This window comes from Ochotona princeps, chromosome 11 (assembly GCF_030435755.1).
Source record: "Ochotona princeps isolate mOchPri1 chromosome 11, mOchPri1.hap1, whole genome shotgun sequence".
Classification (NCBI taxonomy): Eukaryota; Metazoa; Chordata; class Mammalia; order Lagomorpha; family Ochotonidae; genus Ochotona; species Ochotona princeps.
Window position 1 is genome coordinate 36178818 of NC_080842.1, and position 10201 is coordinate 36189018.

A 10201-nucleotide genomic window follows, 5' to 3' on the forward strand; every position below is an offset into this window, starting at 1 on the left:
CAGTGCTCTCCCAGGCCATAAGCAGGGAGCTGATCGGAAAGCGGAACAGCCAGGACACAAACTGGTGCCCAAATGGGATTCTGGCATATGCAAGGTAATAATTTAGCCACTGGGCTATCATGGCAGGTCCACTCCTTGATTTTTTTAAGACTTATGGCAGAGTAACAGAGATAGCAATACAGAGAAAGATAAAGAGAGAGAGAAAGAGAAAGACAGACTGACTGACCTTCCACGGACTGCTCCCAAAATGCCCACAATGGCTGGGGCTGGGTCAAGCCAAAGTCTGCTGCATGGATCCAAGGATTCCATCTTGGGCTTCCATGTGGATTACAGAGGTTCAAGCACTTGGGTCATCTTCAATTTCTTTATCAGGCACATTAGCAGGGAGCTGAATGAGAAACAGACCAGCAGAGTCTACAAGAACTGCCCTAACACAGGATGCCAGTGTCACAGGGTGCATCTTAACACACCACACCACTGCACAGATCCCATGCTGCTTCGCTCTTAATGCTCCACACTTCTTCAGCAGAATGAGGCAGTTGTAACTTGTTCCCAAGATCTCTCACAAATTAGCAGCAACTTGCTCATTAATTTCCCATCTAATGATTGAGAAGCTATTGGGCCAGTTGTCCAGCCTTGAGGTTAAGGCATTGCTCCAGACACCCGCAGACCTTATGGGCGTGCTTGTTCTTTGACTTCAGCTCCCTGCTGATGGAGGCCTTCAGAGGCAGCAGGTGATGGCTGAAGTAACTGGGTCCCTGACACACATGCAAGCGACCTGGACTGGGTTCCTAGTTCCAGGCCCAGTTGTCGTTCGTATTTGGGGGAAATGGACCAACAGATTCATACTCTCTTAAGTAAATAAAGATGTTAGCTTGAAGAAAAAAAATCTCAGTGTGGCCATGGTATTCTACAATGGACTGTAGAAAATTAAAATCTAGGAAGCACCCATAGGTGCTCCCTCAAGCTGACTGAAGCTGAAATCCTCACATCCACTCCCTCCGTCACTTTCATAATTTGCACAACATGGATGGGCTTCCACCAACAAAATGCTACTTTTAATCTGTAAGTATGCTATAAGATATTTTTTGTATTTTTTAATAACAACAAGAGGTGGGGGGGTGGAGTTGTGGGGAAGAGAAAGGGAAAAGAGAAACCACCAGGTGGTGACATTTCTGTGTGTGTGGCTGAGAGAGGCCCAACCCAGCCTGCCACTCAAACGCTTGGCCAGGCGCAGGGGAGGCTCTCTAGACCGGATGGCTGAGGCTGTGACTGTCACCTCAGCACTAGAAAAAATGACCTAAGACTAAAACCCTGCGTGAGATACTCGACAACTCCCTATGTACAAACAGCCATTTATAGCTCTGAAGGGATTTCTTCACACACATGAGCTCGCTGGAAATTCGCAAGCTTCTTGTGAAGAATGAGGAGTGGGCATTTTTACTCACATGTTGAGGAGGTAGGTGTCTATCTACAGTAGGAAACTGGCCTGTGAAAACCACAATTAAAATGACAGGGCAGCACTCAAACAGGCCTTTCAGCTTGGACACAGAAATGGAGATGACATACACTCCGTGTCCTTAGACAGCCCTGGTGTGTAACAGTGCAGGCACCCACACAAATCCTTCTAGTAAAAAAAAAAAAAAAAAGGTAATACAGAAAGCTCCTCTGGAGGCAGAGAGAACAGTCAGGATTCACCCAACAAGAGCTGCTGTTAGGGTTGACTCGCATCTCTGACAAAGTAAGTCATAACCCTGATACTTCTGAAAGTAACCTGGTTAGGAAATAGGTTCTTTGCACATGTTATCATTAACAGGTTATCAGGGTGGGTCCCAATCCAGCAGTGCAGTGTGCTCGTGAAAACAGTGAAACCCCCGGTGAGGGTGGATGCACAGCTTACTAATGCAGCCTTAAGAGTGACACCAAGGAGCCAGGACCACCTGCAGAAACCAGGAGAGGCCAGGGGGATGCTGCAGCCTCTCAGAGGGAGGGTGGCCCTTAGGCACAGCCTCAGGACAGCCAGCTGGCCTCCAGGTCTCACAGAACAAATGTCTGCAGATGGTGGTCCATTAGGCTTTTATCAGAAAAATAATGCATTTCCCATGGGCAGGTAATACTTGCACTAAACACTAAAGGCTAGGCAGCTTTCTGAGCCAAACAGAAGGCTTTTTTCACACACATGAGCTCACTGGAAATTCGCAAGCCTGGTTGCGACACTGCAGGCAGAGGCAACAACATGAATGAAGATCTTGCTGCAGGAATGCAGGAATCCTGGGTGACTGGATGGAAGGAATACTGAACCAAGGGGACGGGCATGTGGCTAAGGTGACCAGACCTCAAGCACTGGTATGCCAGGTTTGTCCTACAGCCTAGAAGGGACTTCAGGCCGAAGCCTTTGAGAGGGCTCCCTCTGCTGGTGCAGAGCGGTGCAGTCAGGCAAGGTAAAAACTATCAGCCTAAGTATCAGCTGAGGGAAGGTTTGGGGGGGGGAGGCGGATAGGGGGAGGTTCCTAGCATTCAATTGGAGACATATTAGGTGAAGAGGGAGGCGGGGATCAGAAAGAGACTCCAGAATGGTCCCTGGGTTTCAGGTACCAAATGATGCAAAAAAAAAAAAAAAAAAGGGAAGAAGTTTCTCACAGACAGCTTGCTTGCCATCAGAATCCAATCAGACATATAAGTAACACCAGAAAGGAAATGGAAAGCAGAGGCTGGTATCTTGGTGGAAGGATGTCCTTCCCTAACACTGGACCCAGCACTGTGAAGGGTGCAAAGCAGGGGCTGGCAAACCACTGCCCAAGAGTGCTTTCACATTGTGTTCTCTATGATTGACGTACCACTACAAAGATGGTGAAATGAGTCTCAGACTCAAGCCTTATGGCCAACAAAGCTATATTTATTACTGTCCCCAGAGGAAAAAAAAATTGCTGACTTCTGGTTTATAAGAGCACATTTCAAACATATGTATGTGTGTTATAAAAGACCTGGAGAATTTCTAAAATGGACTCCAATTCAGGAAACCTGAGACTGAGCCCTCTCTCAGGCTTTGGTGATACTGACGCTGCTGGTGCAAGCATCACACTTATTCGAGATGCAGGAACCAAGAGCAGTGCTGCCCACTAGAAACACAGAAGGTGATTTTCAATCACTTTGTGTCCATATTACAAACACAGACATAGGGACCAGCACTATGGCACAGAGGGTGAAACTATCATCTGCACTTCCAGCCTCCCATCTGAACACTGATTTGAGTCCAAGCTGTTCTACTTCTGATCCAGTTCACTACTAATGTGCCTGGGAAAGCACCAGATGATGGCCCAAGTGCTTGGGGCCTTGCCACCCACGTGAGACCTGGATGAAGCTCCAGGCTCTTGACGTCAGCCTGGCCCAGCCAAGGCCACTGTAGCAACCTAGAGAGTAAACCAGTGGATGGACATCTCTCACTGTAACTCTGACTTCAAATTAAAAAATAACAACAACAACAAAAAAAAACCTTAAAGGTAAGAATAAACAGGTAACTTTAACAGTGACAATAGTTCTCTTAATCTTTGGAAATGTTTAAAGATACCAGGAGGATGCTGAAAATCACCAACACTGAACATATTATATACTAGGCTTTCCTTACACATCCATGTGATAAAATCCATAGATTTAGCACAGGGAGACATTAACAATAAAACAGCATTACCACACAATAGTCAAAGTTACATGAACGTATTCCAGAGTATCTTATACTCACTCTTCCTCCACTTGAGGTGAGATTCAATGCCTAAATGATGAGACGAAGTGAGGTAAATAACACAGCACTGTGATTTATTTTTTTATTTTATTTTTGATGATTTTTACATAGTTAAGAAGGATAGATGCCCAGATGGACTACTATTAAGGTGAGAAGGGTTGAGGAATGGGGGAAAGTAGATGAGACAATTGTTTCCAATTTTTTTTTCTTCTTTCGGAATCTGGAGGAAGAGTGTGAAGAATGGGGGAAGACTGCTCCTAGCAGCCTAACCTCATCAGTACCTGAGGACGTGGAATGATCACTCAATGTCATCCTAGGGTCCCCAGTGTGCAGTATGTTCCAAGGCACTGCCCAAGTGGTTTTTGTAGTTATGAGATGTTGATTTCATTGTTCCAAGATTGAGGAAATCCATCCAAGGTCCACTAACAAAGTCCACCTTACAATCTCCACCTGCCCAGATACTTGCTGTCAAAGCTTGGCTGGGAGAGTTGTCTAATTTGTTCTGCCCTCCATGGTACTAGATGTCCTCTGCAGGCCTCAATCATCTGTCATGTCCCCCATGTACATCTCATGCCATCCACTGCACAGGCTTCAGCAACCAAGAAGACCCACTTCTGACACATACACTCCATGGTCAGACCACAGTTCGTGTGATTTTTCCCCATGACTGGAGTTTCGGGACCATTGATCCAGCTGGGAGAGAGGACTGCCCAAAGAAACCTCACCAAACCTAACTCCTGTGTGTGCCAGCCAGTGTGGGATTCGGCTCAGTCCATCACCCACTTCAGCCTACACACAACTGGTGGTTGCAATCACCTGGTCAGTTCTGTCTCCAGTCCCGTCTCATACACAAACCAATGGATGCTGCAGCCCAGCCCAACTCTGCCCACCACTCACTCCGCCTTAACACATCAGCAGGTACGGCAGCCTAATCAGAGCGGTCCTCCAAAACCCTCACCAGGCCAGCTCCCAGCCTCGGTTGGTGCACATGCCAGTATGTGCATCAGGCTGTTCCAGTCCATCCTGCATCCCATTTGGTTCTTGTATACATCAATAGGTACTGCAGCCTAGCTCAGCCCAATCGATCCCACTATCCAGCCCACACTATGCCTAGCTGTCCAGCCAGACCCACTCCCAGTCCTGGTCAAATGCTCACTGGTGGGAGCTGTAGCCCATCAGAGGGGTGCCCACAGTGTCCCTGCCAGACCCATTCCCAGTCCTAGATCTTACACTTTCCAGGTAATACTGCAGTCTAGCCTGACAGGACTTGCTCCCTCACCTCAGCACTCACCAGCTGATGATTTGGGAAAGCACATCCAGACTGCACTTTCTCTGGCTCCTGCATATATCAGTGGTTATGGTCAGTTAGCCAGCCTGGCTCTCCCCCTAACACAGCTCACATGAGGCCAATGGGTATTGTGGCCATGCCCAGCCTGGTCTGCCCCAAGTCCCAGCTCTCACGCTCATTAGCAGGCGTAGTGGCCCAGCAGGGTAGCTCCCGCAACCTCCCTACCAGGTTCTTATTAACCACTTGAACTCAATCTGGTTCTTCTACATACAGTTTTAAAATGTAACAAGCTCTTTGGTAAGAGGGAAGAATCGGACAGATGACTTTGTGACACCTGGGATTCTGTATCACCTTTACCTTTACATACACTATGTGCAATTTACAAACCACACAAAACTGAAATTTGAAGGAAAAAAAGAGAACAGATTGAGAATAGATAAAAAAAAAGCAAGCTTCACCAATTCCAGAGACATAATGTAACAAGATAATCTAACAAAGAAAGCAGATTTGTGAAACACAGATATTTATGAAACATCGCACACTGCAAGGTATTTCTCCATGGAGTGAGTCATGCAGAAAAAGACAGTAAACACAGGACCTGCTGTGATGGTTATCTGAGAAACTTCAGGGATGGAACAAGTTCACTGATGAATACAAGGCCTCAGACTTGGAGGAAAGTTAACTGTAATTTGAACTTTAAGATGCATTGGTCCACTTTGTGTTGCTGCAACAGAATGCCACAAACTGCGTAACTGACAAACATCAGTTTATTTGGTTCACTATTCTGAGAGGCCAAATCTGGCAAAAGTTTTCATGTTGCACTGTAAAGGCAGAAGGCATCCTATCATACGAGTGGGGGAAGGTGAGGGGAGAAGGGACTGAATTCAGTTTTTTTAGCAACTTGTTCTTACTGTGATACATTCACTCCAGTTCTAACAGTGATCCATTCATGTGGCTTGTCCTCATGGCTTAATTGAATCTTAACATGTTTTATTTAAAAGGCAAAGACACAGAGAAGGTTGAAGCGTCAAGGGAGAGTGAGTGTTCCATCCACTTGTTTACTCCCCAGATGGCCTCAGTGGTTGGTTGTTGGGCCAGGCCAAAGCCAGGAGCTTCATCTTAGTCTATAATATGAAGAGAGGCCCAAGCACGCGGATCATCTGCTGCTTTACCAGGTACACCAGCAGAGAACCAGCTCAAAAGTGGAGCAGCTAGGACTTGCACCAGTCACCATATCGGATGCAAGCATTGCAGGCAATGGATTTACGTGTTATGCCACAACGTTGGCAACTCAATTCTATCTTAATATCTTAAAAGTTCTACCTTCCAACTCTTTTGTTCTGGGGACTAAGTTCCCAACACATGAATGCTAGAGACAGCTTCAGATAATAGTAAAAGCGTTAGAAATTTCTACAAACTTCTCTTGTGCTGCCAAAACTGGAAACAAAGATTTATAAGGCTGAGTAAAATCTATTGAACATTTAAGTGTCTTGGTGTTTTTGAATCTAAAATCTAGGCAATAAGCTTGTGTCAGGCAAATAAGGCACACTTTGCCAGGGGTGAGTACCGAGGCTGCTTAAATCATGTTACCACGTAACTGGGCAGTTAGTTTAGCTCTGATATGTTACCTCTTTAGCTTTCCATCAAATACACCCTTTCCCAGGATGTATCTGTTTCATCTGGGATCCAGGAGGGGGTAATGCTATGAAAATGTTAATAGTAAGCTGCATGTGGAAGTTAATGTCCAGATGATTTCATGTGTGTGAAGACGCCAGTACCTCTTATGAGGCCGACAGTCGGAGTGCGCCCTCTGCTTCACTGTGGATCACGGTTAAAAGGGTCACCCAGGTGCTCTCTCTCTCCTGTCCCCATCCTGTCTTCTTCCTTCTGCAATTCTCTAGCCCTACACATAATGGATATTTCTCCATGTGGGACAAGCCACCCTCATTGCATGAATCTGTTCACTTTGTTGCCTTATATGAATAAATCTTATTAACATTTTGTGCACCTTACATGTCTCAACTCAAAATGTTTATCTTTGTGTGAGACAAGGACCTGGAAAGAACAGAATGAATAAACCTACATGTCCACAACCATGTGGAACCACAGACAATGAGGATGATTGACCTTTGTGAGATTTCCCGCTTTAAACTTTTGATTATCTTGAAGCTTGTGAAAAAAATAGGGTTGGGTGGCAGGGAGGCATCTATGAAATGTGGTGTTCATGCGGCCTGTTGCAGACTTGAGAACAGCAATAGCCAGCACTGGTACTTCTCACAAGTGACACAATGCATGTCAGTTTCACACTGAGATTTTTGACCATTTTGCCACAGATTATCTTTTCTGTCAAACATGGGCCACTGGGACCCTAAACCCCAACAAAACTAAACAAGATGCCTCGATAACTGGTTGAAGGGGTAGGGAGGAAGCTCTCCCTTCTCTTCCGTTTAGCTGAGTTTATGTATTTAAACAAGAAGCCTGTCTTTTGTGCTTATCACCACTGCATTCCCTGAGGAACTTTCAGTATTTTTCTCAGGGCAAACATCTTTAAGTCCTGGCTTTCTAGTTTTACATGCAACAGACTCAGACTGTTGACAGAAACATTCAAGTGGCCATGAAGTCTGGAGCCCAGATGTAATTCACCTGCCAAACAGGATCAAGGGCAAAGGGCAAAGATCAAAGGCCAAAATGCCCCCCTTAGTATGCCCTGTAGCAAGTCTCAGTCAACATTAAGGGATGTATTAATAGGAAGAAGCAATAATGCAGTGGAGGAGGAATGAACCACGTTAAAAACTAAAGAAAACAGATCAACAGATAAACTCTCCTTTTGTTAAGAGGCCCTCAGGTTCCCAGACAAGGTGGGGCCAGTGGGACTTTTAGAGCTATTGCATTTCATGCCATCCTGATGCTCCAGGCAAACTGCCAAATTCTGTTTTGGGATCAGTGAGGTGCTTTTCTGTCTTTTGATGACCTTCTGAAGAAAGACCCACTGATTCAAAGGGGACACACACTCTCCACTGTCTGATCAGGGCAAGCTCCACTGTTCTCTCAGTGCAAACATCAACATTGCAGCACCGCGGTGCATATCAAATCTGTGCACCAAACGGGAAAAGAGCAAAAACAAAGGAAACAACAGAAGCACAGCCCTTCAGATCTGCAAGCATGTTTAGGCTTAGAAATAAGATGCTTCTTTTCAATCAAGTGGGGGTAAAAATTTAGACATCTGTACTGGTCTTCTAGATTATAAGATATCTGCCTTCAGCCACAAAGTCCTAAATTTACTCTACTACATCAGGGGTCATCTGTGCCTCTTCTGTTTTAGTAACATCCTATTCATTGACAGTGGTTTGTGTACCCCACTTTTCTGCCTACTTCACTGTGCTCCCTTTCACTTTGGCATTCTTCTCTCCTTTTTTAACATCTGCCTCAGGCCTGAATTTGCGTTACCAACTGATCCTCTTCCCTTTCCATTTGTCTCTATTTCCAAGTGTGGCTCAAGCCCGCTTTTTGCCTCTAGTGACAGGAACACCTCACAAATGACTGAAAAGGCAGGCTAGCTTCTAATCTGATCTTCTCTGAGTTGCAAGTTACATTAATAAGGAGATCTATGTTTCTCTGGAAATAAACCAAAGGCTTGTAAGTTTATATCTAACTGTAAAATAGTATAATACTAAAGTCAAAGAGCAAATACACAAATGTCGTTCACTTTTAATTTTTCTTTTCTTGTCTTACCTACGGTTAAGAAGTACTTCAAAATGACCTGGTAAATGACTTCATGTCTCACAGTGACAACTACTTCTCCTGGTGAATCATTAGGTTCCTGTGCTACCGGGAGCAGAAACTACTCCCTCCTCGACCCCTCCAGTTGTGCTTCATCATATGCGTATCCAACACACCAAAGCTAAGTCAGATCACTTCAGTTCTGGTAACAATGGAGCAGCACAGGCAGTTCCATCACCAGAAAGCAAGTTCACACAGTGTACACACTGCTACATGAAGTTCATTTTATTCTCAATGGTCACTGACATGAAAGTATGGCAACCTGAGCCTGCCAAATAAAAAAATGACATGACATCACAATCACCTTCCAAGAGAACTGTTCTTACTTTGAATGGAAAACATCACTTCAATGGAAAACATTTACACATACTCTCTTACTGCAATTCCTAACTAGAAAATATAATTTTAATAACACAGCAGACACTTCTCCTTGATGGGCCACACCTTTCACTGCTGAAAGGGAAACTCAATTACCTTAAAAACCAAAATACTGAAATAAATACTAAATAACTTAAGGAACGGTAGTTTGCTGCATTACACATTATATCGCAAATCCTAAAGCTGGCTTTTCTTTTTCTTTTTTTTTTTTTTTTTAAGCTTGGAAAACATTTGCCTTTTTTTGTCCCTTACTAAGTAATACATAGTTCTGACAGGGAACATTATTCTGTGGAAGCCTGAGCTTAAAATATAAGCTCTGTTCATGGAGAATCTGTTAATGTCAAGTGCATACAGGGTGAGGAGCTACCTGTTCAACCTTTAGCAGGGCCAAGCAGAGCCTTCAGGTCCCAAGCCTGAAGCCACAGGCAGCGCCCTCATCACTCTAGGCCAACCCAGGACGTATCCCTTGAAGTCAGCAGTTTTGGGGGGAAAGGTACACAAGTCACTTGTACAAGTCCCTGCATTTATCTGTAACTACACTGTCCTTAAATGTTACAAAGTCTTTGAGAGCAACCCTAGAGTTTCAAAAAGCAGCAACACAAGATATGGCAAGAGGAATTTAGTAAACATTTGCTGTGGGAGAAATTTTAAGCAAGATTTAAGAGTGTTTTCCTTTGACAAAGTTGTTAGCAAGCTCCCAGTATGATCCCTATTTCCTTCCTATTACAAATAACAGTGTTCACTGCCTCCCGAGCCCTCCCTTAGCTGAGATCAGCACATCTCCTGAATCTTGCCTTGTTTGTACCCAACCCCGCCTGTACATCATTTAGAGAGCACACCTGCCTGCCTTCTCATTTTTATACAGAGCTGTATAGCTCTGGCACAAGACTGGCTGTAACTGAGGACATCTAAAAACTACCCGGGCTCCCTAGACCAGCACTTACAATTTGTTTAAATGTGAAGAAGACAGATTTCACAGTTTATCAGAAAATCGATCTCAAACACTAATCTAGGAA